Source organism: Canis lupus, chromosome 5, assembly GCF_048164855.1.
Source record: "Canis lupus baileyi chromosome 5, mCanLup2.hap1, whole genome shotgun sequence".
NCBI classification, from domain to species: domain Eukaryota; kingdom Metazoa; phylum Chordata; class Mammalia; order Carnivora; family Canidae; genus Canis; species Canis lupus.
Window position 1 is genome coordinate 35,347,609 of NC_132842.1, and position 14,246 is coordinate 35,361,854.

The 14,246-nt window shown below is 41.4% G+C and overlaps 1 protein-coding gene across 6 annotated transcripts in view; it reads left to right on the forward strand.

Moving 5' to 3' along the window:
• PAIP2 (poly(A) binding protein interacting protein 2) overlaps nt 1-14,246 on the forward strand; it is a 24,845-nt gene continuing 10,599 nt past the window's right edge. Inside the window, exons 1-3 of one of the 6 annotated variants that reach the window (XM_072826020.1) lie at nt 43-157; nt 817-1,019; nt 13,096-13,311. The gene's annotated coding sequence lies outside the window, so the exon portion shown is untranslated. Of the gene's footprint in view, nt 280-787; nt 1,020-13,095; nt 13,312-14,246 lie in introns of all 6 variants that reach the window. The other 5 variants (XM_072826022.1, XM_072826021.1, XM_072826018.1 and 2 more) reach the window with 5 other exon arrangements.

The window sequence follows — 14,246 nt, forward strand, 5'->3', positions numbered from 1 at the left end:
GCGGAAGTGAAGTCACTTCCGGGCTGGGGTGTTTGTTTGGACTGGAGAAGGGAGGCGGCGGGCGAAGCGCGCGTCGAGCGGGGGAGCGGCGCTGCCTGTGGAGATCCGCGGAGGCCGACCGGATTCGTTGGCTGCCGTCCCCGCTGCCGTGCACTGGGTGAGGGGTTCCCTCGGGCAGAGCGGCCAGAAGGGTGCGGCGACCCCGGCGGTCGAGGGACAACACCTCGGCAACGGTTGAGGGACCTGGAGGGTCCCCCGGGTTGCTGGCCGCCAAGTCTCGTATGGCTTTCCTTATTCCTTGCACCTTTAGTCGCGTCCGAGCGATGAGCTGGGACTGGCTGAGGCTCTTCTCTGAGAAATGGCCGTCGCTTTTTTTCTCATTGTCATTATTATTTATGATTTGGATCTCGCAGCACTCTATCCGGGTCTTCGATGGCGCGCGAGGGCTGCCGGGATAGCACTTTCTCGTGCCTTCCCCCCTCCGCTCCTTCACCTCCTCGCTAGCACCCTCTTCCCCCGCCCCCCGCCCCCCCGCCGCTACGGCAACAAAGCTCATTGTTTCTCCCCTGTTTACGCCTGCGCGTCGCCACGCGGAGCCCCTACTTGCTGCGCTTGCGCACTGCTCCCGTGGCTGGGGTAGGGGAAGAGAAAGGGGCGGAGGGACTGGCGGGCTGGCGAGCGCTCTAGGGCGAGCCTTCTGCGGTCGCCCTCGGGCCAGTGCCGTTCTGATCCGCTTTCTCCCGTCTCTTCACCGTCACTCATTCTTTATTCTTTCTTTTGTTTTTAGTTCATTTTATTTTCGTTTCCCATGCTCAGGATAGGAGGGCTGGACCTTTACTCCGGGAGGGTTGTGAGCCAGACGAACTTTAAGGCCCATCCGATTCCTATTTTTGGATTCCCGTCCTCTTCATTTCTCTTCCACTATGTGCCTACTCCCCACTGCCACTAAAATTACGTGGCCTGTGGTGAAATTTGTCTTTTCAAGACATTATTGAAACAGCCAGCAGTTTGGTTTTCTGGTGAGTCAAAAAGGGGCCTTTTCTGCTTCCTTTTGTTGCCTTGTTTGCCCAGATTTTGCAGCCCCATCACTTCACCGAAACCTCAGACTCAGGAAGGGATTTGGCTTCTGATCTTCCGTGGGGGAAAGTCTAACAGCTGACAGGTTTTGACATTTATTTCAAGAGAAGATAACTTCCCGTTTTCGTGTGCTGCCAAATACTGTAGTTTCATGGCATGATTTTTCACAAATTGCTGTTGAGCAGGCGGTGTTTGCATTTTCTTCAGAATAGCCTTTGATATTCCAACCGCTACACGGTTATGTTAGGAAATAAGAAAAGGATCTAAGGATTTTTAATGTGTTTGCTGGTTTGTGCTTCTGACTCCGGTTTGTGAAAGGCTATTTGGGACAAATTAGCTTGTTTATGCTACTTGTTAATTGTGAATTTGTACAAGACTAATCTTTTCTCACAAATAAGTGTCTACAACAAATAAAGATAGGTGACTTTCCAAAAATGACAGCCTATTTATCTCTTTAAGGGTTGGGGTGTTAGGCAGTGGAAGCTCCCTGGGACGGTTAAAGGCTTGGGAGCTGGGAGGGTTTTATTATATATATGTTGCTACTGATGAGCTTGAATTGAGGTAGATGATCTCTACCCTCTTCAGAACAGAGTAAGTTTATAGGAGGCTCTTCCTTCAGTAAACACTGTACACCTTATTCAGGTTTATCCCTTTATGACTCTAGTGAATGATGCTCCAATTTCGATAGAAAATATAAACATTTGTAAAATGTTGTTAGCGTAGCAATTTCATGGATGTTGTGAGCAGTGAAAGAAGGTAGAAAATAAGGCCTCAGGCCCCTTCCTTTGGTGCTTTTACATATTTTTGTAATTTACAAAGTTACTCATTATCATAACCTTATGATACAGGCAGAGCAAATTTTATCTTGCCCATTTTGAAATTGAGGAAATAAAAGTTTGAGAGATTATTTTATTAGGTACGTATTTTTATTCTAATTTAGATATTTAAAAAAAGATTTTATTTATTCGTGAGAGACAGAGAGGGAGAGGGGGAGAGAGGCAGAGGGAGAAGCAGGCTCCATGCAGGGAGCCTGATGTGGGACTCGATCCTGGGACTCCAGGATCACGCCCTGGGCTGAAGGCAGATGCTAAACCACCGAGCCACTCAGGGATCCCCTCTAATTTAGATTTAAATAGCCGTATGTAGTTATTGGCCACCGCATTGCATAGTGTAGACTTAGAGGTTTGAATTGTTTCAGCTTATTTTTTAACCTTCTGTATTTTTACATTTATTGATTTGTTTTGTAGAGTGAGTGGGGCAGTAGGGGGAGAGGAGAGTGGTGGAGAGAAAGGAAAAGAATCTTAATTAAGCAGGCTCTACACCCAAGTGCAGAGCGCCACACAGGGCTCATTCTTAATGACCCTGAGATCATGACCTGAGCCGAAATTAAGAGTCAGATGCTTAACTGACTGAGCCATCTAGGTGTACCCCCGTCTGCTTATTTTTTGTATCAGTTTTTATGAATAAGGATGGCGTTTCTGATGTGCTTTGAGCTTTTGTCAGTGATGTGATACACAGTGCTGAGCCATCCTTACTCTCACCGGATCACCTTTGTTACACCTAGTTGAGATTAGGGCTAAAGTCCTCGTTTTTTGATGTTTGACTCCTGCGGGTTTTTGAAATTTTATATTTTTTACCTTATACCTTGCTACAGCAACCTTTGATCTAAATGTTTAATAAGCACCAAAATAGATAATAGTGTCATGGGCCAGGCTCTGTGCCTAGATTCGGTAATTATTATCCACTTAATAGATGGGGAATCTGAGACCTGAAGGGGTTAAATAACTTGCCCTTGGATTCTAGAGCCTCTGCTTTTAATCATTAATGTATACTGCCAAACATTAAAACGAAAAATTCAGTACTGCTTACAAATTTGAGTGGAAAACAAGCTGAAGTAGAAATTTCTTTATCCTTTCTCACTAACTGCTAGAGAGACAACTAATTATAATAATGTGTCTGCAGTTAAGGTTAAGAAATCACAGTACTTCAGAAGAGAGCCTGGTGGAATAAGAAAAGGTGCCTGTGGAGTCAGATTAAGGAAAGAAGAGAGGACTCTATTTGGATTTTTTTAAAATTTTATTTATCTGAGAGCATGAGCAGGAGGAGGGGCAGAGGGAGAGGGACAAGCAGACTCCCCACTGAGTGTTGAACCTGACAAAGGGCTCCATCCCAGTACCCTGTGATGATGATCTGAGCCAAAATCAAGAGTTGGGCATTTAATGAACTGAGCCACCCAGGTACACTTCTAGTTGAATTTTAATGAAAATTCTTGAGAGGTGAAACAAGGGGAAAAAGTTTGTAAGACTTAAAAGATTTCCATATTTAAATTTTTTCTAGAAACCATTAGGTGAAAGAGGCATTTTGGGAGGGAAGAAACAGCTGAATATGTGAGTTTGTAGATTGAAAGCATTAATGGCATTAATAGGAAAAAACTGCTCTCACCTAACCAAAATCTGGTGAGATTTCTTCATGTGTTAAGCTCTCATGTTAGACTCTCACCAGAACAGGATTTTTATAAAAGAAAGAATACAACACTGAAAGCTGGAATATTTGCAGATGATAGAAAGGACAAGTGTAAATCTGTCTCATGTAAAATTACTATTCAAACATGAAAGCAAAAGCCATTTTCAGACATGCAGTGGCTTAGAAATAAATAACTTCAGGTAACCTTTTGAGGAAATATTAAGCCAAAACTAACATGTCAGGTTAGGGGAAGATAATGAATAAAAGAAACAATGATGAGCAATGATTCTAACAAACTGTAAACAGACAATAATGTGAATTTTAAGTGTTCGGTTCAGAAATTCTTTTTTTTTTTTTTTTAATTTTTATTTATTTATGATAGAGAGAGAGAGAGAGAGGCAGAGGGAGAAGCAGGCTCCATGCACCGGGAGCCCGACGTGGGATTCGATCCCGGGTCTCCAGGATCGCGCCCTGGGCCAAAGGCAGGCGCTAAACCGCTGCGCCACCCAGGAATCCCCCAGAAATTCTTCTAAAAGATCTATACCTAAGGGAAAACGAAATAGTATGAAATTAACACAGCTTAAATTAAACACGGAGATAGGGAGGAAGGAAATGGGGTTAAGTAGAATCATAGTAAAGGTTCTTGTCTGGGAGCAGGAATTGGGTTGGATAGCCTGAACAAGGGAAAGCACTCTCAGTGTCTTAAATTGGGGCACCGGATGACTCAGTCGCTTAGGTGTCTGCCTTCAACTCAGGTCATAATCACGGGGTCCTGGGATTGAGCCCCTCATTAGGCTCAGCGGAGAGTCTGCTTCTCCCTCTGCCTCTCTCCCTGGCTTGTGCTCGCTGACTCTCACTTACTCTCTGAAATATTTTTTTTTCTTTTTTTTTTTAATTCATGAGAGACAGAGCAGGAGACGCAGGCTCCATGCAGGAAGCCCGATGTGGGTCTCGATTTCGGGACTCCATCCCAGGACCCAGGCATCACAACCTTAGCCAAAGGCAGACACTCAACTGCTGAGCCACCCAGGCATCCCTCAAATAAATAAAATCTTTAAAAGAAAATGTCTTGAATTAGTTGGGGGTATATAGAGCCTGGTTTTAATTCATAGAGATCTACGTAAATCTATCCTAATTTCACAATAGATATGTCACATCATTATCCTGTACACCTTAAACGTTATGGTGCTGATATCAATTATATCAGACTTGGGGGAGAAAACTGATACTCCTCAGTAGTTTGTAAGTCACAGAAAATAAATGCAGTATCTTAAAACCTCTATTAAAAAATAGGAAAATAGGGGCACCTGGGTAGCTCAGTCAGTTAAGCATGTGCCTTCAGCTCAGGTCATGGTCACAGGGTCCTGGGATCAAGCTCCGAGTCGCACTTCCTGTTCAGTGGGGAGTCTGCTTCTCCCTCTCCCTCTGCCCCTCCTGCTCGCATGTGCACATACTCTCTCTTCTGAAGTAAAATCTTTTTTAAAAAGTAAAAAATAGGAATGCCTGGCTGGCTCAGTTGGTAAAGCATGTGACTTGGTCTCGGGATTGTGAGTTTGAGCCCCACGTTGGGTGTAGACATCACTTAAATGTAAAATTTGGGTGGGGGGGAAGTACAGGAATAGAATGTAAGAAACTCTAAGAAAGGGGTGCTTAGGTGGCTAAGCATCTGCCTTCCGCACAGGTCATGTTTCTGGGGTCCTGGGATCCAGCCCTGAGAGCCTCACTTTGGCTCCTTGCTCAGCAGGGAGCCTGCTTCTACCTTCTCTCCCATGCTCAAGCTCACTTGCTCTGGCTAACTCTGTCAAATAAATAAATAAATAAAAATAAAATCCTTTAACAGAAAAAGAAACTAGGAAAAATAAACATGAACTTATGATGGAAGACATTAAACCAAACATCAGTTTTCAAAAAATGATAAATTTCTATGAGCTGGGTCAAATAATCTCTCAACACCACTTTCAGAATTTAACAGATAAAGTAAATATTGTGTGTGTGTACCTTAAAGTAGAAATCACATATTTTTCTCTTCAGGCCCAAAGGACATTTTGCAAAAACCATAGCTGTCTGCAAACAAAATTGTAATAAGTCCCAAAAAATGAAGATTCTTTTAGCAACATTTTATAACATAATGAAATAAAACTAGAAGTCAGGGACCAAAGTGTAACCAAAAGAACCTTAACCACTTGGAAATTTATTTTTTTTATTGGAGTTCAATTTGCCAACATATAGCATAACACCCAGTGCTCATCCCACGTGCCCCCCTCAGTGCCTATCACCCAGTCACCCCAAACCCCTGCCCACTTCCCTTTCCACTACCCCTTGTTCGTTTCCCAGAGTTAGGTGTCTCTCATGTTTTGTCACCCTCACTGATATTTTCACTCATTTTCTCTCCTTTCCCTTTATTCCCTTTCACTATTTTTTATATTCCCCAAATGAATGAGACCATATAATGTTTGTCATTTTCCAATGGACTTATTTCACTCAGCATAATACCCTCCAGTTCCATCCACGTCAAAGCAAATGGTGGGTATTTGTCGTTTCAAATGGCTGAGGAATATTCCATTGTATACATAGACCACATCTTCTTTATCCAGTCATCTTTCGATGGACGCCGAGGCTCCTTCCACAGTTTGGCTATTGGGACATTGCTGCTATAAACATCGAGGTGCAGGTGTCCCGGTGTTTCACTGCATCTGTATCTTTGGGTCAATCCCCAGCAGTGCAATTGCTGGGTCGTGGGGCAGGTCTATTTTTAACTCTTTGAGGAACCTCCACACAGTTTTCCACAGTGGCTGTACCAGTTCACATTCCCACCAACAGTGCAAGAGGGTTCCCCTTCTCCACATCCTCTCCAGCATTTGTTGTTTCCTGTCTTGTTAATTTTCACCATTCTCACACCACTTGGAAATTTTAAAAATATTCTTCCATATAATCTGTGGTTCATTATAAATTAAATAATTTGTAATTAGCTAAGATTGATGAGAACTACATTTTGTATAGGAGATTTATAGGTTAAAATTTTTTATTAAATGAAAGGTTGAAAAACATTTGTCAGCTTGAAAAACAGTAAATTGGCTGAAATTAAGTAGAGAGGAAAGGAAAATAGAGTGAAAAAACAAGTTAAGGGCAGCCCTGGTGGCGCAGCGGTTTGGTGCTGCCTGCAGCCCGGGGCCTGATCCTGGAGACCCTGGATCGAGTCCCGCGTTGGGCTCTCTGCATGGAGCCTGCTTCTCCCTCTGCCTGTGTCTCTGCCTCTCATTCTCTCTCTCTCTCTATGAATAAATAGAAATCTTTAAAAAAATTTTTTTTTTAATAAGTAGAAAAAATCAATGGAATTAAAGTAGGGGCTTATTGAAGTTGAATTTTTAATAGATAATCCATTTTAAACTCAAAAGATGTAACAAAACATCTCTTGCCACCTACTAATCCCTGTAGGTAATGAGTATTTTTTTAACAGCTCTCATGAGCTGGAAGTCACTCATTTAAAGTACAGGACAGGGATGCCTGGGTGGCTCAAGTGGTTGAGCGGTTGCTTGAGCTCAGGGCGTGGTCCCGGGGTTTGTGCTTCTGGTATTATATCTTGAGTACATACTTTAATTAATTCGCCCAGGACCATATGTGCTGTCAATCTTAATCCAAGTGTGCATTGTTTCACGAACTCTTACTTGTATCCATTAATGGTGTTAGTCTGAAAAGCATTCTAATAAAGTTGGGAAACACTAGATATGAGGAAGGAAGAGATCAGTTTATCAGAAGCTAAGGGAGGGACACCTGGATGGCTCAGTAGATAAGCGGCTGCCTTCAGCTCCTGGTGCAATCCCAGAGTCCCAGGATCAAGTCCTGCATCAGGGAGCCTGCTTCTCCCTCTGCCTCTCTCTCTGTCTCATGAATAAATAAATGAAATCTTTAAAAAATAAAGTATACGGCAGAGTGATTTTTAGGATATTCATAGAATTGTATATCCATCACCACAATCAATTTTAGAAGCTTGTTACCCCTTAGCTTTCATATAATACGTGGCACTTTGTGATGGACTCTTTTCACTTACTGTTATGTTTTCAATGTTTATTTAAGATATAGCATGTATCAAGTATTTAACTTTTTTTTTTAAATAAAGTTTTTTTTAATTTTTATTTATTTATGATAGTCACAGAGAGAGAGAGAGAGAGAGAGGCAGAGACACACAGGCAGAGGGAGAAGCAGGCTCCATGCACCGGGAGCCCGACGTGGGATTCGATCCCGGGTCTCCAGGATCGCGCCCTGGGCCAAAGGCAGGCGCTAAACCGCTGCGCCACCCAGGGATCCCTTTTTTTTAAAGATTTTGTTGATTTATTTATGAGAGACACAGAGAGGCAGAGACACAGGCAGAAGGAGAAGCGGGCTCCCTGTAGGGAGCCTTATGTGGGACTAGACCCTGGGACCATGGGATCACACCCTGAGCCAAAGGCAGACACTCAACCATTAAGCCACCTAGGCATCCCTGTTTTTTTAATTATCGAGTGAAATTCTGTAGTATGGACATAGATAGTATTTATATAGTTGGTGGACCACTGGGTTTTAATAACTTTTTGGCTATTATGAATAATAACTGCTGTGAACATTTGTGTACAAGTTTTGTGTAGGCATGTATTTTCATATTTCTTGGGTATATATTTAGGAGTATAATTGCTGGGTTCCATGTTTAATCTTTTGAGGAACTGCCATACTATTTCAAAGCAGCTGTATCATTTTAGCGTTCTATCTGCAGTAAATGAGGGATTTCTGCACATTCACCCCGATACTTGTTAGTATCTATTTTTTTATTACAGTCATTTTAGTGTAAAGTGGGATCTCATTGTAATTTTGATTTGCGCTTCCCCTATTGTTGATAATATTGAGCCTCTTTTCGTGTATTTATTGGCCATTTGTATGGTTTTTTTTTAAGATTTTTCATTTATCAGAGTACATATACATGCTCTCTCTTAAGTAAATAAATCTTTAAAATTCCACCATGTTCTCTGAATTCCCATTTTACTTTCATGTCAACACTTGAGGGCTTTTATTTATTTATTTTTTAAAGATTTTATTTATTCATGAGAGACACAGAGAGAGAGGCAGAGACACAGGCAGAGGGAGGAGCAGGCTTCATGCATGGAGCCCGACTTGGGACTCGATCCTGGGTCTCCAGGATCACGTCCTGGACTGAAGGCGGTGCTAAACCGCTGAGCCACCGGGCTGCCCCACTTGAGGGCTTTTAAAGGTTTCTTTGAAAATATGTCATTCAGGGACGCCTGGATAGCTCAGTCAGTTAAGCGTCCACCTTTGGTGCAAGTCATGGTCCCAGCTTAGCAGGGAGGCTGCCTCTCCCACTCTCTCCTGCTCATACTCTCTCTCTTGCTATCACACTGTCAAGTAAATTTTTTTAAAGTCATCTAACACTTTAATTTTTATTTTTTTAGATTAATTTATTTCAGAGAAAATATGCAAGTATAGGAAGGGGCAGAGGGAAAGGAGAAGCAGACTCCTTGCTGAGCAGAGAGCCTGACTGACATGGAGCTCACTCTCTACCCTGAGATCTTGACCTAAGCCAAAACCAAAAGTTGCCCACTAAACCAACTCAGCCACCCATGCACCCCTCCTCCAGCATTTTTTAGTGTTCATTGGAAAGACTGGTATCAATCCTGATTAAGTTGTAAAATTTAATAAAATTCCAGTCAGACTATTATGGACAAAAAGTTTATATGAAGAGGTGCCTGGGTAGCTTAGTCAATTAAGCATCCAACTCTAGATTTTGGCTCAGGCTATGATGTTCATGGTAGGATCAAGCCCCATGTTGGGCTCCAGGCTTAGGGCAGAGTCTGCTTGAGATTCTCTCTCTGCCCCTACCTCTGCTCGTGTTCTCTCTCTCTCTCTCTCTCCCCCCCCCCCCAAATCCTTAAAGTTCGTATGAAGAATATATGTACAAGATTTTCACTGCCCCTGCCCCAAAGAAAGAAACCAGGAGGTGGGAGTTGTACTACTAAGTATTAAAACTAAAAAAAAAAAAACTTACTGAAAGGCTACTGTAATCAAAACAATAAGATCCTGTGCTGAAATATTTAGCAATGAATGATCACAATGTTTGTAACTTACATTTGGTTTTTTTTTTTTTTTAGGTACTTATCTATTGGGGTGCATGGGTGGCTCAGTTGAGTGGCTGCCATCCTCTCAGGTCATGGTCTCAGAGTCCTAGGATTGAGCTCCGCATTGGGCTCCCTGCTCAGCAGGGAGTCTGCTTCTCTTCCTCTGTCCCTCTCCCTGCTCTAGCTCTTGCTCTCATTCTCTTTCAAAGAAATAAAACCTTAAAAAGAAAATTTTAAAAATAATAAAAATAATTTTAAAAATTTTAAAGAAAATAAAGATTTATTTATTTTAGAAAGAGAACAAGAGCGTGGGTAGAGAGAGGGAGGACAGAGGGCGAGAAAGAATTTCAAGCAGACTCCGTGCTAAGCTCAGAGCCTGATGGGGACCAAACTCTTTGACCCCCAAGGTCATAACTGGAGCTGAAATTGAGTCGGGTGCCCAACCACCTAAGCCCCTGCAACTTAGGTTTAAGCAAAAAAAAAAAAAAATTCTGTAAAGAAAATGACCGTTGGCAGTTGGTGAATGTAGACGAAAGGTACAAAGCATTCATTGTACTATGGTTTAAAATTCTCAAGGTAGTTGAAGATAAAGCAGTATACATTTTACAATTACAGAATAAATATTCTAGAAACATAGTACAAGTGGGAATTTAATTATAAATACAGGGAATAAGCCTTGGTTAAATAATGGTGTGTGATGTATTCATGGGAAAACATAGATCCTTAACATCATACTTAGTCTCATGTGAATTAAAGATTTAAGTGTAAAAAAAAAAAAAAAAAAAGTGAAACTAACGAGAGAAAATATAAAAATAAAACCTCAGAGTAGGAAAAGACTTCCTAAGCTAGTAAGCATATCCCAGAGGGTGTAAAGGAAAAAACAGTGAGATTCTACTTTGAGTCTGATTGCAAAACTAAAATATATTAGTTGCATGTAAACAAACAAAATGAGAAAAAGAACAATGAGTTGTAATAAATGTGAAAAGTAAAAAATAAATAAATAAATAAATAAATAAAATATATTAGTTATGTCCAGAACTGTTAAGGATAGAGAAGTGGGAGCACTCAGTGTATTTCAAGATTGTACATTACCACATTTGGGCTAATAATCAGTCTTAAAGTTACAAATGCTCATGGCTTTTGGCTTTTGACTCCTATTCCCACTTAAAGTGTATTATACAGATAGCATAAATAGAAAAGGATATGTGTGCAAGAGTGATGAGAGTAGGATTGTTTGTAACAACAACAACAAAAAGCTGGGAATGTAGATGTGCATCGGAGGGGAGAAGTAGTTAAGTAATTATTAGTAATTATTAGTGCTGCTTCATCCATTAAAAAGTGAGATATAAACACCTGGGTGGCTCAGTGGTTGAGCATCTGCCTTTGGCTCAGGTTGGGATCGAGTCCCACATCAGGCTCCCTGCATGGAGCCTGCTTCTCTCTCTGCCTGTGTCTCTGCCTCTCTCTCTCTCTGTGTTTCTCATTAATAAATAAATAAAATCTTTAAAAAAAAGTGAGGTATACCTGTACATGTTGACTAGTATGGATCTTTATTTACAGCATGATTCTATTAAAATATAAAAATCCTCTGTGTCTGTTTCTATAAGCAAAAAAGATATGAAAGGATACATACTAAGCTCTTAACACTGATTACCTCTGGATAGGAGTGGAGATGGAGAGGAAAGAATGTATATATGTTAGACCTGGGGGTTGGGTTGGGTTGGGTTTGGTTTGGTTTGGTTTTGAAGTAGGCTCCACACTGGATATAGAGTCCAACACAGAGTTTGAACTCAGGACTCTGAGATAAGACCTGAGCTGAGAATAAGTGTTGGACAGTTAACCCAATGAGCCATCCAGGTGCCCAGTATTAGACCTGTTTTGTACATCTACCTTGTATTTGTTTCTTCTCTAAATAGTGTATGGTTTATATATACATTCTTTCACTTTGATGGTTTCTTTTCCAACAAAATTTCCTGTATACGAACACCTGCTGTCTAAACATTTTTTAATGGGGCAGCCCCGGTGGCGCAGCGGTTTAATGCCGCCTGCAGCCCGGAGTGTGATCCTGGAGACAAGGGATAGAGTCCCGCGTCGGGCTCCCTGCATGGAGCCTGCATCTCCCTCTGCCTGTGTCTCTGCCTCTCTCTCTCTCTCTCTCTGTGTCACTATGAATGAATGAATAAATAATTAAATATTTTTTAAAAATGAAAATTTTTTAATGATTCTTGAAAACAAAGCAAGTATAAGGTGATACATTACTGTTTTTACTATTTTGTGGTTTTCATTTAGGGAAATCTTATTACAAACAACTACTAGATATATTAAACTAGTTCTGAGTTAGTTAGTATTACTGTTTTTGTTTTGTTTTTTTTAAGATTTATTTTATTTGTCTACGGCCATACCACCCTGAACGCGCCTGATCTCGTAAGATTTATTTAATTAATTAATTAATTTATTTATTTATTTATTTATTTAGATTTTATTTATTCATGATAGACATAGAGAGACAGAGACACAGGCAGAGGGAGAAGCAGGCTCCATGCTGGGAGCCCGATGCAGGACTCAATCCCGGGACTCCAGGATCACGCCCTGGGCCAAAGGCAGGCACTAAACTGCTGAGCCACCCAGGGATCCCCAAGAGTTATTTTAGAGAGTGAGAGAGGGTAAGTAGAGGGAGGGGCAGAGGGAGAGGAAGAAAGAGAATCCGCAAGCAGAATCCCAGCTGAGCATGTGTCACAACCTGAGCCAAAACCAACAGTCAGCCACTTAACCACTCAGGCACCCCAGGATATTATTTTAAAAATTGTTTTCATGAGGGGCACCTGGCTGGCTCAGTTGATAGAGCATATGACTCTTAATCTCGAAGTCCTGAGTTCAAGAATAATAAATCTTTGCATGAGATTAAGGATGAAAATTATAATTTCTCAAAATTATAATTTTTTAGTTATTTTCTGATAATTTGAGAATTTTACAGCATGATCATGGTTTTGAAGTAAATAGTGAACTTTAAAAAATTGGGAAATTACTGGCTTTCTTAGTTCATTTCCGCCAGTTTTGTTTTTAAGATCTTATTTATTTCTTAAGATTGATTGATTGGAGAGACAGCTAGGGTGTGCTTGTGGGAGGAGTCTTCAAGCCTCACTCCCTGCTGAACCTGGAGCCCCACACAGGGCTCCATCCCATTACTCATGAAATCTTGACCTGAGCTGAAACCAAGAGTCTGACACCTAACCAACTGAGCCACCCAGGCACACCTAAGATTTTATTTTTAAGTAAACTCTGCACCCAACATGGGGCTCAAATTTATAACCCTAAGATTGAGAGTTTCACCCTCCACTGACTGAGCCAGCCAGGTGCCCCATTTCTGCCAGTTTTAAAGGGTCTGATTGAAGCATAGCAACAGATCGGTATGATTTAGTTCCCAGTTGTGTTTTTATTTTTATTTTTTTTAAAGATCTTATTTATTCACGAGAGAGACAGAGAGAGACAGAGGCAGAGCAGGCTCCATGCAAGGAGCCCCTCGTGGTACTCTATCCTGGGACTGCGGGATCACGCCCCAAGCTGAAGGCAGACACGCTCAACCGCTGAGCCACCTAGGTGTCCCTCCAGTTGTGTGATTTGTCAAGTCATAATCTGCTTTGTGTTCTCAGACATCACTCAAGCAAATCAGGTACTTCTCTTTTATTTCCAGCATTTCTTATATTTTTTTTTGTTTTGTTTTAAAGAAAAACTTTTTCCTAGTTAGAGAAGCTGGGAGCTCACAGACTCTTTGGGATCTTGAAGCTGCTGCTTTCTGGCTGCCTCCAGATAGGATGATGATAGGCCCCAGCTATATACCCTTTACTGTATATTTTTAAGGTTATTTTTGGGATGCCTGGGTGAATCAGCAATTGAGTGTTTGCCTTCAGCTCAGGGCTTGATCCCTGGATCTGGAATCGAGTCCCATATTGGGCTCCTTGCAGGAAGCCTGCTTCTCCCTCTGCCTGTGTCTCTGCCTCACTCTGTCTTTCTCTGTCTCTCATGAATAAATAAAAATGTTTTTTAAAAAGTTATTTCCCTAGTAATCACCTTAGTTTGTGACATCAAGCTTAAATTAATACCAATTTAGTTTCAAGAGTACACAAAAACTTAGCTCCTTTATAGCACTGTACACCCCTCGTGTTATTGTCAAAAATTATACATTGTGTGCCCATTAACATGCATAATAATTACTGTTTTATGCATTTGTCTTTTAAGAGAAAAAGGAGTTAAAAGCCAAAAATACATTATTACTAATTTCTGTATTTGTGTCGTTACCTTTTTCATTGTTCTTTATTTCTTCAGACGGATTCAAGTTAATATTGCAGTGTCCTTGTTTTATTTTTTTAATTTTTTTTTAAATTTATTTATTCATGATAGCCACAGAGAGAGAGAGAGAGAGAGAGAGAGAGGCAGAGACACAGGCAGAGGGAGAAGCAGGCTCCATGCACCGGGAGCCCGATGTGGGACTCGATCCCGGGTCTCCAGGATCGCGCCCCGGGCCAAAGGCAGGCGCCAAACCGCTGCCCCACCCAGGGATCCCTCCTTGTTTTATTTAGCCTGAAGGACTCACCTTAACTTTTCTTA